The sequence below is a fragment of the Vicugna pacos genome, chromosome 9 (genome assembly GCF_048564905.1).
Source record: "Vicugna pacos chromosome 9, VicPac4, whole genome shotgun sequence".
In the NCBI taxonomy this organism is placed as follows: domain Eukaryota; kingdom Metazoa; phylum Chordata; class Mammalia; order Artiodactyla; family Camelidae; genus Vicugna; species Vicugna pacos.
In genome coordinates, this window is record NC_132995.1 from 55,476,334 (window position 1) to 55,492,858 (window position 16,525).

The window sequence follows — 16,525 nt, forward strand, 5'->3', positions numbered from 1 at the left end:
CCTCCGCCCACGGGCCCACCATGCAGAGGAAGGGGGTACACTTCTCGGGCAGGAGGAGCGGAAGGTTCCTGAGGGAGAAAAATGTCAGGTCGGGAACTCGGAGCAAATGGGTTCCTCGAGCGCTTGGCCTCGGCTTTCACCACCAGCCGGTGCCGGCGGCCTCCTCGGGCCTAGACCCCAGGCCAGGCCGCGCGGCGCCAACTGGCCGATCGGAGCCCCGGGGCCCGGCTCCACGCAATTCACGGTGTGGGCCCATTTCTCCGGAAGCTGTGCCCCGCGGGGAAGGCCGTTGTTGTAAAAGGAGAAGCAGTCGCTTTTAAAAATCTGGGAGGAAAAAATGTTAAAGCTCCAAAGGGCATTTTTTTCCCTCCAGAAGACGGAGAAGAGGGCAGCACCCGGGTTAGGATGGATGGAGCGCTGCAGCCCTTCTGCAGCTCTAGCCCCTAGAAATAAGGCGGGGGGTGGGGGGCCTCTTTGCCCCCTCGCGGGCTGCCGTACACGCCCCGGCGGCCCGTTCACGTAGGGTGGGGGTGAACGGCGGGGTCGGGTGGGGATGCTCAGGAACTTCGCGAGGGGCCACCGCGCGCCGGGGCGCCCCTGATCCAAGGCTCCTTGGTGTCCCTGGGCGTGTGAAATCCCGGGAAGTGTCAGGTACAGGTAGCCCGCGGGATCGAGAGGCGCGACGGGACGCAGCGCTGATTTCCTAGAGGGCCCCTGCCAGGAGCTCGGCCCCGCCGCTCCTCCTCCCCCTTTTTTCTTCTCAGTTTTGCAGCCCCACCCGAGCTCCGTGCGGCGGCTTCCCGCCTGGAACAAAGGGCAGCACCGCAGCGTGGTCCGCGTCTGAATATCGCAGACGCGCGAGAGTCTAAGCCGCCGCTACTCTCCTCCGCGACGCGGGGAAGGCGCAGAGCCGCGTAGGGAGTGTTCGGCCTCGCCCGCTTCCTGCGCCGGAGCGGCGGGCGGCTGGACTCTTCCTTCCCGCGGAGCTCGGCCGCGGGTGGGCGGCTCGGGCCCGCAGGCAGCCTCGCTGCCTGTCCCACCAGGACGCGTCTCTGCTGCTGAGCCGGTGCGGGGAGGGAAGCTCGTGGCCAGGGCTGTTCCTAGGGGGTTCGCGATCCGACGTCGCAGGGGTGTGAGCGTGTCTCACCTGTACAGGTGCGGCGGAAACGAGTTTGCGCGTTTAAGTCCGAGGCTACGTTTCCAAAATCTAGATGGCAACGTAAGAGCGATGTTCAGAAAAGGAAAAGCCGTTTACTTCACTTGTTTAGGGTAAAAGTGAAAATGTTTTCAGCTTGATAGAGCTGGATGTTTTTCTCCGTTGTCTACTTCGCTAGACAAAGCTAAGACGCATGGACATTTAGGGAGGTCGTGTGCGGTTTACACTGTCCTCTGAATCCGTAAAAGGAAGGGCTCAGGCTCACGATACCCTGTCTTCACTGCCTTCGCGTTGGGAGTATCGTGCCGGTCTCCTCATTTGGTGCGGTGGGTGCTTGAACGCAACCGCATCTGGATGCGTTCTGGTGGGGTTCAATGCCCACCCCCACCTTTGCGCCCAAACCCTCCAGCAGCATTATTTTCCACTGCAGCCTGTGGCCAGCTTTTCTATTTTGGAGTCCTTTTACCTTCCTTTCCACCCCTTTGTCACGCTTACCTCCAATTGGACCGAAAAAGGCATTCTAGACAGAATCCTTAAATTGGTATCTCTCTACTTGGTTTGGATCCTAGAATTCAGTCATAGCCCAGAAATATGCTTGTACATGCAATTACCTACGCCAAGGCTGCTGAGCCTCATTCATCAGCAGGTCTTGGAGGGTCTGCGCACTGATACCAGGGAGTGTAAATCTGATTTCAACCAATTGTGCCGCCAAGCCACAGGTCACTGGCTCATTTGCTGCTACATGTCCAGGATAGTGTTTGCTGGGCTGGTCACACACCCGATCAAACAGAGAGGGTGATAAGGGCTTATGAAAATGGCTGTTAAAAAGCTAACAGTGATATTTTGAGCCTACTTGTAGAGTTTCTGAATTCGGGAAGTAGGGGAAACTGAAGACACCTCTCTCCCATTCTGCTTCTTTCTATAGATAATGATTACACTCTATAAATGAATTTGTATAGTAATGTGGGTATTTGTGTGTACATGTGTCTGGGTGTGTGAGCATGCTGTTGAAGTGTGCACCTATGGAAACTGACCAAAACCAGTTTCTCCTTTCTGACATATTCAGTGAAAAGAATTTATTTGGTTGCAGGGTTTGTGATTCCCAAAATCTTTAGGCCACTCATGGAAGGGGAAAGGGCTTTAGGAATGGAAAGCATTATTTTAAAAGGATTTAACATACTGTGCTTCTCAGCATTTCCCCCAAAGGTAGTTGAACTGGAAGTTGGAGCTCAAAGCTGTGTCTCCCCCACTTCCACAACTGCACTGAAGGAAAAGTGTGAACTCTAAGGGCGCCAGCAAACTCATTACCACCTCTGACATTGACCCAAAATGTATGTTTCCTGGAGTCTGAGTGCCATCACTCTGATTGTTCAGAGCTGAAAATCTCACAAACCTTCCTATGAAGCCAAATGCTGGATAAATTTGTACTCAGACACATGCATTTTTACAAAGCAGAGCATAGTAAAATGCCCTGCATACAATAGACATTTAGTGATTTTTTGTTGTTGTTGAGTGAATGAATGAACTCGTGTATATTTATTCTTTTCAACTTAAGGTTTTCTTAAACTAAGCTTGTATATGTGTATGTGACAAAGAATTGTGTGCCCAGAAAATAGGATAATTTTTTGTTGTATCTGCCTCTTTTCCCCTTCCAATTCTTCTGAGCGGACCCCTCCCCCATGTCCTTGCCAGAGGTGCAGGTCTCTGCGACCAGTTGGTAAACTTATCCGACCCCCCACCAAAGCCTGTCAGTCAGCCAGTAAAAGCAAATGCATTACTTTGGTCACGTCCTTACTTCCCTCACAGATCATACTCATGTTTCTATAAAAGTTCTTCAGTGGATTTCATCGTGCACAGCCCCACATTCCTTTATACCCTCTCTAGATGGTGTACTCCTTGAGTTTCACAGGCCCTGTTAACCCACCCAGCCTCCGTCAGCATTTTCACAGAATGGCCAAAATTCTTGGAAAAGCTTGGGGTCTTCATTTGGGAGAGGATTGCCATTTCCAGGAAGGATAGAAAAAAGTCACTGTTCCCAATCTGGTTAACACTAGCCTAACGTTCTAGGTTTATTTACAAAAACATTGAACAGTTTAAAAAACAATTTAAAAACTGTATTTAATCACAGTAGTGACTGCGTGACTTCAGATATTACAGACCTTGTGCCTCAGAGAAGAGAGCCCAGTGGGTCAAACTGTAGCCATCCAGTAGGGAGTTGGAGGATGCTCTTCTGTGCCCCAGCCAGCCTGCTACCACCAAGAGGGTGCGAATGCCCTCTACTTCCCACCTCACCAGACCCTTCCGGAGGGATAGCAGGCTGGAAGGAGCAGCCAACCAGTGCCCTAGTCACCACCGAGGAAGAAAAGGGCTAATTTCTACCCCCTCTGAATAGAAACAGCCTGCTCCAGCCAGAAAGACCCAAGAAAACAAGGACAAAGATGCTTCCCTTTCTCCTTCCCCTTCCCCATCTCTCACCTCTCCCCGCATCCTCCCCCTAACATTTGGGAGTCTGGGAGGTTCTGGAAAGGAGCACTCTCTAAAGGCTTTGCCTCCAAGGCAGCTGCCTGCTTCTCCAGGGGGCAGGGGCAGGAAAGGAGTATTTTATTTTATTTTAATTTAATTTTATTTTATTTTATTTTATTTTATTTTATTTATTTTTAAAATTGAAAATGATTTACAATGTTGTTAGAAGAAAGGAGTATTTTCAAAGCTCTGCTAGAGCCAAAACTGCCACAGAAACTAGCAGCTCTTTGGGACAAGCTGGAATGATTCAGACCCCACTCCCAGCCCCTCAGGAGGGACAATATCCCCTGTTCAAATGAGATGAACAGTGACCAGGACTCTGTGGGGTAGAGGGAGAGGAGCTCTGTAGAAATGGAGGGGAGTCTAACTTGTTTCTAGCCTGAACAGCCAGAAAAGGGTCAAACTGAGGTTGAATCTGGAGCAGTTCCATGGTGACTAGGTTCCAGGAACAGGTTGACCCAGAGCACAGTTCTCCCAGTGAGACTTTGGATTTAGAGCAGGACACTTGTGATCTTCCGTTTCCTCACCTGTCTGCCCCGCCCACGTCAGAGACTAAGGCCTAGGGGAGTTTGTTATTTGCTAGCGCTTTACAGTTTATAAAGAATGAGAGTGGTGACAACCCAAAGGCTAGTCAGGGACCTCCGCAGCCTGCCGCCTGCCGCCTTCTTGAAGTTCTCCAGGGGCTGCTTTCTGAACTGCCTTTAAAAAATGAAACCAAACCCCAACTCAACAGTGTTGAATCAGCTGCTCACTCTACCTGACCCACCCCGCGATGTGATCTACAGCCGCGCGATTGCTAATGGTCACCTAGGGACAAATTAAGGAATTGAAAATGCTGAGCTTGAGAAGCCAAATTCCTTACACTATCTGGGGTCGTTAATCACCCAGCAGAAACCAACCTGGCAAGCAGGAAAGGTAGCCAGAGGGACAGAAGACAGTGTGGGTTGGAGCACTGGTGTTCAGGGGCTCAGGTGGCGGGACTGACACATAGATGTTCACACATAAGGAATGTGCTTGGAATGGGCAGCACAATTCACGGGTCTCGGGAGCCATAAAGCTCTTTTAAGCTGCCCAATCGCCCCAGTTTACAAATGGGGAATGTGGACTTGGTAATCAAGAGACTTAGGCAAGGGTAGCTCAAGGCGCGTTGGCCCAGTGAGTCGGGTCCGCGCCCACATGCGGCTGTTTCCTGAGAGAAGGCTGACGGTTTTTTATCCAATTTGATGAGTAGGTAGAAGATTTGTGTTCAGAGAGTCCCTGGGCCTCTTAGGACTCCACCTCCAAAGACGGGATGGAGTGAAGGGTAGTGCACGCTGCAAAATAGTCCAAGAAGAGTGGGACTCTCAATATTTGCAGAGACAGGAAAGCAAGTATCTGGGGGCGACGAGTGTAACTTCTCCGCAGGAAAGGAACGGGAAGCCTCACCACCTGCCACCCTCCAGGGTAGACGTTGTTACAAATTAAATATCCAGGAACCCTGGCGCTGGGGCTCGGCTGTGGAGCACTGCATCTTCCAAACATTAGGCACTCTGGCTCTCTCAGAAGCCCGTCGCTGCCTGACTGGCCCCTTGCTCATCCAGAACCCAAGACACCAGGTCTGGATGCCCCTTTTTCCCGGGGCCTCAATGCCAGGTGCTCTGCTTCCTGACTGCAGCGTGGGGGCAGCCCTGAAGTGCTGTGGTCTTCCCTCCTCCCGGTGCCCTGATGGTGGACCACTCTAGTCACACATCCCAGGAGGCAGACTCTGGGGCACTGTGCTCCTCCAGGGCCTGCCCAGGCCAGCTCTTCTCCTTAATCCGTCAGTTCTCCGCTCTTTTGTGTGGCCCCATAATTACAGGGACAATCTGTTTAGTGAAGCGCCTCAGACAATGGAAAGTTCCAAGGTTTCCTGGACGTTGTATAGGAGAGGCGGGGCCGGGACCCGCTGACGGCGGTTTTCCCAGCCCTGTCCCCCCTCTCTCCTCTGCCCCCGCAGCCACCGGGCAGCAGAAAGAGGAGGCCAGCTTACTCGTGCCCTTCGGCCGGCCGGACGACCCACGGCCGCCGCGCCGCCACCTCGGCACCTGCCTGGCTGAGGTGAGATGCCCGGCGCGCGGTCAGGGCACTGCGCACAGGCCCGTGCCCGGCTGCTCAAGCTGCCGGGGCGATGACCAACTTCGAGTGACCGGCCTGAGAAGGGGGTGCGAGGCGGTGGAATCACTCCCAAGGAAGTGGGAAGAACAAGAATTTCTAGGTAACCTGGGTAAAGGGTCCTAACTTTGCCACTCAGGAACCTAGGACAAGTCAACGAAGTTATAGGGACCTTGGTTTTCTTATCTAGAAATGAGAATAACATCATGTTCCCCCCCCCCCACCCGGGGAGTGGGTGACAGTTCTCTTTTCCAAGATACAGTCCCGCGGGCGGCTGGGGAGACACGGACCCAGTGCAGGAGAGAGCAGGCACACTCTTGGCTGTTTTAACTCTTCCTGCTCTGGCAGGAAAATCTGAAATTTGAAACATCAGAAATGGCCATGCAGGGGCAAGTCAAGTCCAGTCGAGGTCATATTGCACCCTTGGTTTTCCCAGGAAAGGAAAGACTTCCTTGGATTGGGAGAAGTCGAGTCTTCCGGCTTGCCCCCAGGGTCCTCCCCAAAGGGCGCAGAGATCCCAATGGGTACGTGGCGGTCCCCATGAGCGTCTTGCTGGGGAGGTAGTTTCGCAGACGCGAGAGAGAAAGCCCCCTGCCGCCTGGCTCTACAATAACCTTGCAGCGAAAGCAGAGAGGCGGCTGGTCCCTCCTCAGGATTCAACCCATCCCGGATTCAGCTTCTTCCGCCGCAAAACTCCCAAACCCTGAGAACCCGGGGCCAGGGGTGGGTAGGGGCGCACCTCTCTCATCTTCCGGCGCCGGCATCGGGGCCACACTTCTAGTTCTCCGCAGGGAGGGTGTCAGCTCCGCGCTCCGCTTAAGGGAAATTGTCTGGGGGCCCGAGGGAGTTCCAACCTAATCGACCAGGCCTGCACAGTTGCCCAGTTGGCCTGTCACATAGAAGCAAATCCGCAGTCAGGATGCTCGCTACTTGTAGCCTGGAAAGCCTGTGGGATTGACCCGGGTACCCCGTATGATCCGAATCCTAACCTAGTTCACTCCAGTCCCTACGGCAGAGCGGAGGCGATCTGCAGCCTGAACACAGAGGAGGCTGACAAGGAACCTCCGGTAGCTACCAAAGACAAGGCGGTTTAGTGGCATCTCCACCGTTTATTCGGATATTTAATGACCCGACGTCCTGTGGATGATAAGCCACCTAGCCCTCCTGCTCACCACGCCCCCATGCTTGGTTCTGGAGTCAGTGCCTCCGTCGGAGCCTCAGGGCTCTTAGTCTGTCTCAGGCTTGGAGTTGGTGTCTCCGCGCGCCCAGAACCAGCGCAGCTACGCGCTTCCCCGCTACGCACCCCGCGATGTTGAAGGGGAAGAGAATTTAAAATGCACTGGTCAAAATTCACTGTTGAGAACACTTTGAAGTTGGGTAACTGTGACTGCGCCACACTCACCCGCTCCCTCCCCCAACTCCCCGCTCGGCCAGATGCACCAGAAAGCGGCGCTTTGATCTTGCAAGGCAGCAATTTATATTTCTTTAAATTTTTTTTTCTGTAAAAAGATGATTGGACCGGGGAGAAAATAATATAATTCCGCGGGCGCAGGGCTGAGGAGAGGCTTTCTGGGCCGGGCAAGGGCTGGGCCCGAGGCGCCAGGCACATCTGTTAGCCCGGGTTTGCGGCGCATTCCTCTCCGCGGGAATTTCTTCTTTCCCTCCCGCGGTGGACCGGTCCGTGTGATTCACCCCAGGCAGGAAGCTGGGCTTTATTTGTCTTTGACCTAGAGATGCTGGGAGAGAAGGTGTGGAGAGGTGGGGGTGCAGTCGGAAAAGCTAAGACTGAGGCTCCGCGTCGGTGAATTGAATTGGAGGGAAGGGGAGAAGCTCAGAGAAAAAGAGTGCCTCCGGCCTTCTAGAGGGGAAGTCGGTGCCCTTCACCCTCTTCCCCGCCGGGAAAGGAGTGGGGACAGCTGCAGATTCAGTGGGTGGAGAACCAATATCAACCTGTCCCCATTGGTCTTTTCCGCCATGAGGATTTACTGAAATAAAACCGACATGCAACCTTTCCCGGCATCTTGCCTAATAACTTCAAATTGGATTAAGATTTGGGAAAATATTAAACTACCGAAAGCGTCAGTCAAACGTCGCAGGCTTCCCACCAACTCCTCCCACCCTCACACCCAGCTGGAGCGCCCCCCCTCCTCTGCCTAGGCAGGCCTGGCCAAACTCTCACCACTGTGGTCTCAGCTTGGAGTCGCTAATTCCCTAGGGTCCTCAGCCCCTCAGCCCTTTCTCCCCAGAGTTGAGCTCTGTCCACTCTAACTCGAATCTCTTCTCTTTCCGCCCCCTGCTATCCGGGGATTCTGTATTCAGTGCTTGAGGAGGAGGTGGGGGAGGAAGGTGTGTTCACCCATCCGTGTGCTTCAATCTGCAGGCTGGCAACTGAGTTCTCTGCGGGAGTCTGCTTTGTGCTGAGAATCCTTACCTGAGGGTTCAAGACCTAGGCCTCCAGGGCTCTGCTGTGCATGGTGTGCTTGTTGGAAAGACCCATTTTCCAGGCTCCCTCCCTAACTGTCTGACTCTCCCCATATCCTACCTTGGGAAGATGAGTCAGGGTGCCAGACCCTGACTTTATGCCCAGACCACTGTTGGACTGGGTTTTCAGGAGTTGAAGCAGTCCTAGTTTCTCCTTTTATTTATCTTTCCCTTTGTTTTCTTTTTCCTTTCTTTTCTTTATCTCTTTCCTCCTACATTAATTTTTTTATTAAAGTATAGTCAGTTTACAATGTTGTGTCAGTTTCTGGTGTGCAGCATAATGTTTCAGTCATGCATATACATACGTATAACTCTTCCTTAAGTTTTGTCTTTCCCTTCCATCCTTCTTTTCCCTCTCATGTTTCTCTGGCTTTTACTTCTTCCAGCCTCTCACAGTCTTAAAAGCCCCAATCCATGTTTCTCAGGCTCTGAGGAGGCCACCAGCCAGCCTGCCTACCCCCACTGCTACACCCAGATACAGCCTACAGGGGGCTGGCCTGGGAATCTGCAAGCAAAACAGAAGCTGACCATCAGGAGGGCTCATGGGCCTCCTGGGTCCCAGATCAGGGACTTGATGTGTCCTTCCTGCACATACCTTTCCTTTCACTTGCTGGACCAACACTCTCGCTCACCTTTCTCCCACAGTTTTCCCCACATGTGAGCTTGGCTTCCAGTTATAATGTAAAAATTCAGGAAAAATAGATGGAAAGATGGCTAGTTTTCCCAGGCAGGAAGGAGAGCAGCCAGGCCAACTGGTTGGGTGGAAAAATGCTTCTGTGGCACCGAGGGAAACTCCCTGGTGGGTGGGATATGGGCAAAGGATACCAGTGTGGGCAGGAGGGAGGTTGAGGAGCAAGGGGGAGCTCAAGCCTTGGGTAACACCCAGACCAAGGAAACCCGCATAACACTCCATTGCCTGGACAGGAGTTTTAAAAGCGGTGTTTGCTTGGAGCAAGTTCGCCAGCAAGACTGGATTTGCCATCAGGGGGAGAGAAAAAATAGCCCAAGAAGAGAGGCTGCCAACATTCCACGGAGAAACTGAAATCGGGAAAAGGGGGAAAGGAGGAGGGAAGGTCTTCTTGCGTTTCACCCACTCCCCAGTTTTTGGATCCCTCAGGAAGTGGCCAGCTGGGGCCATCCTAGGGACTGTTCTCCTCCATAGCTCCCTGCACACCAGCAGCCCCAGTTCTCCTGGCCAGCCTTGGCCAGCCTTCGCTGGGGGTGGGACGGAAGACCCAGACCTGCATCTTGGGCAAGGGGAGGAGGCTGAAGCCACCAGGCGCCAAAAAACATTACCCAACTCAATGCATGCTGCCTCAGAGCCCCAAGGTCATGAGGGACTGCCAAGGTGAGCCCATTGAGAGGTGGGGACTTTGTTGGGGAGTCTTTGTCTCCTGCCCAGGCCAGCTTCCCGGGTAGCCCTCCTTGGGCACCGGGACCTCTGCTTTACTCCCCTTTCTCACCAAATTAAGCCAAATGCTTTCTGTCCCAAGCCATGGTTTTTCCTTCAGAACTCCGGAGTCCTGCTTTGCACTCGGCCACAAATCTGATTTCCGAGTCCTTAATTATTGTGAGGAATAATACTAATCAGTACTCAAGCCACAAGACCTGCTCCTTATTTGCATTTTATCTGGGTCTGAATTGTAGAAATGATTACAACATACAGAGGACCTCGATGACCTTGAAGTTGAGTCCAGTGAATGTGTATATGGGAAAGGGGCAGAGGGAAACTCAGTTTGAAAACATTTGAGGGGCCACCACAGGAAGCAGCATTTCTCTAGTGACCATGAAGTTCTGGAGATGGCTCCCAGCCAGATTAACACACCCCATCTCCAAGAGGCTCCCAGGCTGAGGGCGGAGATGGTCTACATGGTACTGGCCTTGGTCCATGGTGGTGTGGACAGGTTCCACTGGCGAAGGACAGAGACAGGTGCTTTGAACTGAGTTGGGGGCTCCAAGGTTGCCTCCTAACTGCTCAGTTACCAGCCCAGACGTGTGTGGAGGATCACAGCATAGAGATTACTTGGGTGGAGGACCGGGGCACAGGCAGGAAGCCTTTAAGAAATAGGTGCTTTGGGGGTTGAACCAATAAAGAATTGGAGTCACAAAAATCAAGGCTTCTGAAGCGAAGCAGCCCAGACCAATTTGGGAGGCGCCGCGAGAGCTGGCCCTGGGCTGGCAAGTTTGCCAGCAGAGGCCAACTTGAGGCAAGTACCTCAGAGTCCCTGGAGCTAACCGGAGCTTGGCGGCCTGATTTTAGTTGACGGAGCCTCGCTAGGGGCGACAGTCTTCAGATTCCCTTCTCGGAAGCAACCAGTGTGGCTCGTGTCATGATATCTGTTCTGCTCAGCACCCAGGCACCCCTCACCTTGCAGAAAAACCCTTTTATCCCCTTGCTTGAAAGGATGCTAATGCTGTAGCTAGGAAGGCCTCCTAATTGTATTTTAAATGAGGGTATAGTTTTTAATTTTTTTTTGACCGGCAGAAGACAGTTCCATCAAGGTCTCTTTCTTGAATCCATCTCCTGACTCCTAAGTCACTTGCAGGTGGAGGGAACCTAGGTGTGCAATTTGCATGCATGTGCATTTGCATCTAGAGAGGCTTGGGGCCCAGGGATTAAGATTCTAGCTCTAGAATGAGATTACCTGCACTCAAAGCTGTGAGACCCCTGCCACGTTACATAACCCCTCCATACCTCAGTTTTCTCATCTGTAAAATGGAGCTGGTAACACTATTCTTGGTTCATAGAATTGGAAATGGGTAGAATGCGTTAGTGCTTGTAATGCACTTAATGCAGGGCCTAGTACAGAGGAAAAGGCTCAATAGATATCAGTTCTTCATAAGTGGTGCAGACCAGAAAGAGAGGAGATACAGAATGAGACACAAGAGAGAAAGGCTGTGGAGATAAACATTCCTTATCGTTCCTCTCTGCTTTTCCTGGAAGCAAGGGCCTCTGTATGATACTGCCTTCTGCTGGATTTTGAGCTGGGTCAAAAGTTCTCATTACCAGTGGAGGCAGCCAAGGAGAGCTATACTGGGGGCAAGTGTCCATGGTGCAGTTCCAGCCCACACTCCTGCCCCTGGCCCTTGCCCTTCAGAGACCACTAACCTCCTATGCCCCTGGGGCTGCAGACACCTTTGAGAATTAGGAGAATGAGCCTTCATGCATTGTTCTGTCTTGGGAATGAATGCTTTCATTTACCTGAATTTGTTGACTGTCCTATGAGGTCCTTGAAAGTATGTGATGTTAAGTGAGTGTTTTTCCTAACTGGGGATAGGCAACTTTCCTCACCCCTGGAGTAAGTGGCTGTGTGCGAGTGCAATGCCTCTTGCATCTGTTTGAATGTGACCAGCAGTGGGACTGCCCTCCACCTCCACCTCTTCCCCAGCCTCAGGCCCTGGAAGTCTGGCAATGTCCAGTTCTCTGCAGACACCCATCGTGTGTCTTTGTTCTGAAAGACTGAGTTTTTTTTTAAGAAGAATATAATTTGTTTAGTTTTAAAACAATATATACAACTGGTTTTATATTATGTATATGTTATATATGGTTTTATATTACATGGTATATAATACGAAGTATAAAATAGATACCATATAAGTAATATGGCATATATGTATATGAAATAGTTTTTAAAAATATATTAGAAACAATTTTGAGGGCTCATTTGTCCAGACAACAGGGCTCCCTACAACTGGTAGTCTCCCTACTCCTGCTGGTTTTTGGTATCACCAGGGGCGAGAATCGCCCAAGAATTCCAGGATTCTTTTCTACCCTCTGACTGGTTTTGCTGAAGGAGGGTCAAAGAGGTGGCCTATAAATTATGGAACAAAACTAAGGGAAAGCCTCCCAAGACCCAGCTCACGCCTTTCACCAGCTCCTCCTTCCTTTTCCAGTCTGAGGTCAAAGCAAAGCATATGCCCGGCCCCCCCAGCTACCCTGACCTCCACACACTTGAGGATCTAATTCCCCAGCCCCTCCTAATAGCTTCACGGTCAGAGCTGTTTTCTATTCCCCCATATGATGGACAATTCATTCTCCACTTGTGGAGAGGGAGAGATTGATCCGTAAGGAGGCTGAAAAACCTACTTGTTGGAGTTTGTGGGTGATGGCTCGCTCAGGGCCCAGCTGGCTCTCGTAGTTCCATCGAATAGTTCTGGGACATTTTGCTTCTGGGTGGCCAATTTTTATTAGTGAAACGTGAATTCCAAACACTTCTGGCAAAAAAAAAGCCATCACATCAAGGCCCTAATACTTCAAATTATTTGCCTTTAGCTATTGTTCCTCCTGGACGGCCCCATTTCGGTTCTCTAGTGCTGTCTCCCCTGCCTCACTGCTGCCAGCCTCAGCAACATCCCCCCTCCCCCGCCGCCAAGAACCCCGGGTCACCTCTTTAGGTCCCTAGGTCTCTGTTGACAGTATTAGACTGTGGTGCCTGGCGTTTCTCCCCTCTGCACCCCCACAAGCTTTAGATAATCCTTCCTCTCAGTGGAAAAGCCAAAGAGAACTCTTAATTCTGTTTAGCGAAGCACCTGCAAACCCAGCAGGAAGAGGGAGATGGAGTCACATTTAGGGGGCGGACCTGGAAGACCTGGGAGTCTGCAGGTCAGAAAGAACTAGGAAGTCTCTGGCTACCTGGGTCTGGCTTTCTGGCCCAAAGTTTGCTGGCTGGAAGGTGGAAGGGGCTGCACTCAGTTAAAAACAAGACAAAACCCTGTTGCTCCTGCTTGGCTCCACCTTTTCTCTGTGCCCAGTTTCCCAGTCCCTGCTGGGGCTCCTGGGCTTCGGAGAGTGGTCCGATCTTATCCAGGCAATGTGTGGCCCTCTCAAGGGGTGGGGCTTCAAGACTGGGTACTCCTCATGTTTCCCTTCTTTTTTCACCTGAGCGACCTTGACCTTGACCTGTATTCTGTGCAGAAGGAAGAGAAGAGGTGGAGGAGGGGGACGCAGCCACATGGGTTAAGCTTCAGGAGGCCAGGGCAAGCCTGAGGGAGCGTTGGAGGGGGGAACTGCTGGGGGGAGAACTGCCAAAGGGCCAAAGGCTTGTGGCTTTCTGCAGCCTCTGGGGCCAGCTGAGTGTGTGGCTAGGATGTTTCCCTCCATGCCTGGGTGTGACGCATGTGTTGTTCCTACACGCATGTCTGATTCTAGAAAGGCATGTGGTTACACGCGTGTAGCTGTACACTGTGTGCATGCATGTATATGTTGTCAGATAGGGATAACCGTGGCTTTGTGTAGTCACGCAAATTATGTAATACATGGACCTTGTACTTGCAAGCTTCGTATAAAAGTATATAGGAGTTACTGATGTACCCCATTTATTTCGGGGTGCACGGAGTTTCGCTGGCGGCCTCAAAATCCGCTTTGGTTGGGGTGGCGTAGGGTAGCCAAGTAACCCTGGGCTCTTGAGGGTGCGGAATGGTACCTTCCAGGCCCATCTCAGCAAGGCGAAGGAAAGGGGCCGGAAGGCCTGCCAGGAAGACCCCTCGCCCGCCTGGCCATAGCGCCCTGGTAGCCAGAGGCTGGCTCCTCCCTCGCGCTCAGGGGGCTCAGCGCAGGCTGGAGGTTTCGCTTCTTGCGAAGTCTGGCCGGGCAGGAGCTGGCGCCCGCACCCTGAAGGCGAAGCGCCGGCCTCGGCTCGCGCGGGACGCCCAGGGGAGAGAGGAGCCGGGCCTGGGGAACAGGACTTCCTCGCCTCCTGGGCGCGGCTGCTCCGGCCGGCGGCACAAGGCCCCCTTTGTGGCCGGGCCCAGCTCCTGCGCAGACCCAAGTCTGCGAACAATAGCGCAATGTTGCCGCCCGCCGGGCCGGGCTCTCCCGGCTACACCGCGGCCGCCGAAGGCGAGGAAACCGGGTGGCGCATTTTTATAGTCACAAATATAAAATCGGGGCTTTCTCCCCTTACGCTCGCCCCCTACCCCAACGCCGATAGAACGCAGATAAATTTATGAAGGGCGAGCTAAGAGAATAATTACAGGGTGAAGGCCGTTAAATTTTATTTCCAGTCCCAAAGGCAAAACCTGCGATTTTATTGCAAACATCTGGAAGGGCCGAGAGGTGGGCACGCTGCTGGTTTGAAATCAAAACAAAAGATTTTATTTCGCGAAAACAAAAAAACATCATTAAAGACCCTTTCGCCCCACGGACTTTTATTTTTAAAAAGCGGGAGGGGGTGGCCGAGTAGTCAAAGACCCAGACCAAGCCGAGCCGAGCCACTGGAGATGCGGGCGACCCGAGTGGGCCTGCGCTGTCTCGCGGGGCTGGCACAGGGCAGACCTGTCCAGAAACCAGTTCCCAACCCAGGCCCACGCGAAGGCTCCAGGCCAGTTATGCCACCCCGTAACTGGGCGCCAATTTGGGAAAAGAAGTGAAAAGTGGGTACGGTGGCCTCACATTCCAGGAAAATTCTGTCACAGCAATAATAAAACCTTAGGTCTGTCCAGTCTCCCACCGATTCATTTGCCTGCTTTGCTTAGTTGTAAAGTATTGAGGACCCCTTCACTCTGCCGACAGGGAAATTGAGGCACGGGTTGTTAATTGATTTGCCTATGGTCTCACAGTTTAGACTTGAGTGGGACCAGGTCGCTAGGCTCCACCTGCCTTGGAGTCCTGATGGTTTCCTCGCACCCCATCGTCGCCTCATAATGTTTCATACCTGCCTAGACAGGCCGAATTCATTGTAATTTTCTCACCTCTACAGGGTGTCCTGCCTACGTGTTTAAGGGCAGCCTAACATGTCCTGCTGGCCACCTATTTTTTAACTTGGTTTTCAGTGACTCACTCAGAACTGCAGAATCACAGCATCTGGGGGAGCACCTAGGTACTAAGGTATCAGTAGTGGTAGTATTTAGGGGTGTTTGGTATGGAGAAACAGAAGAAAAAGACAGGTATGTGGATGGAGGATGTAGGGGCTCTTGCTGCTATCCTGCAGAACTCCACTTTTCTTTTGAAAAATCAAAATATCTAGACACAGTCACTATGCTGCCCTTCTCTTGGCTTTCTTCTTGTCAAGGCTGGCCTGGACATCTGCTTCCCACAAGTGAGGTAGTCAGTGAGTTCCTCTTCCCTCTCCCCTATCCCTCTGAACTTGCAGGTGCTTAACAACCTTCTCATCCTTTTGGGAGCCCTATAGGGAGTGAGGTAGGGCTTCCAGCTTGGTCCTTGTCAATCAAGGCCTGAAATAGACCTGAACTAGACTCACCACCTGTGGGCCCAAGGTTGGAGCCTATTGTGGGAAAACCTGGGGGTTGCTTCAGGAATTAGCCTCATACACTGGGGACCCCACTCTCATTCCTAAAGGCTAAAGGAGAGAGAAACTGAGGTAATGAGAGGAAACTTTGAAAGCCCCTTGTTGTAGTGAGATGACTGAAAATGCATACCACACTCCCAGATAACTACATTTAATCCCCCTAACCCTCTTTTTCCTCTTCTCCTCAATTGCATAAAATTATACGCCTTAGTCATGGACATTAACTCATCTTGTTTAATCTCTCTCCAGACTTTCTTCCCCATCAGCACAGGGTCACAGACACCGAGTGCATGCCCCTGGGAAAAACCTGAGATTGACTCCTATAGTCACAGAAAGAAAATGTCCCTGCCCCTCCCATTTACCTAGAGGAAAAATCCTATTTTCATGGCTGTTCCAAACCAGCCTGGTTTATGACCATCCGATTGGTTTTAATGGCCTAATTTACAATTGTAGATTATGTGTGTCTGTAAGGTGGAATTGGAGGCATCTGTGCAGCCTGAAGGACAGGGTGGAGGAGCCCCTCTGAGAACTCTGTGCAAAGCATGAGCTTTGGGGTGGGATGCAGATGCAGATGTCGAAACCATTGCTCATTTTTCTATGTCTGTCTCTTGGACACGTCTATGGACACATATCATACAAGCCTCCTAGACCTGCATCTAGGTTTTGGGTAACCAAAATGTCCTCTTCCTGAGAAACTTTCATGACCTCAGGGAGGATGTGTGGCCTACAGCGCATCTACTTCTCAAATCGAATCAGGTCTGTGAGAGAAAGGAAGGCATGAGGCTACCAGAGGGAGATGGGGCGGTGGGGAGGAGGCAAATGCTGAAAAGGAATAGAGGGCGGCCCCATCGCGACCCCATCCGGCCTGGCCCTGGCACGCTCTGGCCACAGGCGGTGACGTCAGAAATGGGAGCTGAAAGAGAGGTCTGAACTGCACAGACGGTAACTGCGCACTCCTGACCTGCCTTGTCTCCACCTCCTTTGCTGA

General features: G+C 52.1%; 1 protein-coding gene across 2 annotated transcripts in view; it reads left to right on the forward strand.

Moving 5' to 3' along the window:
- Positions 1-5,635: 5,635 nt before the first annotated feature.
- TBX15 (T-box transcription factor 15) overlaps positions 5,636-16,525 on the forward strand; it is a 116,457-nt gene continuing 105,567 nt past the window's right edge. The window contains exon 1 of one of the 2 annotated variants that reach the window (XM_072967908.1): positions 5,636-5,755. The gene's annotated coding sequence lies outside the window, so the exon portion shown is untranslated. The other variant, XM_072967907.1, reaches the window with a different exon arrangement.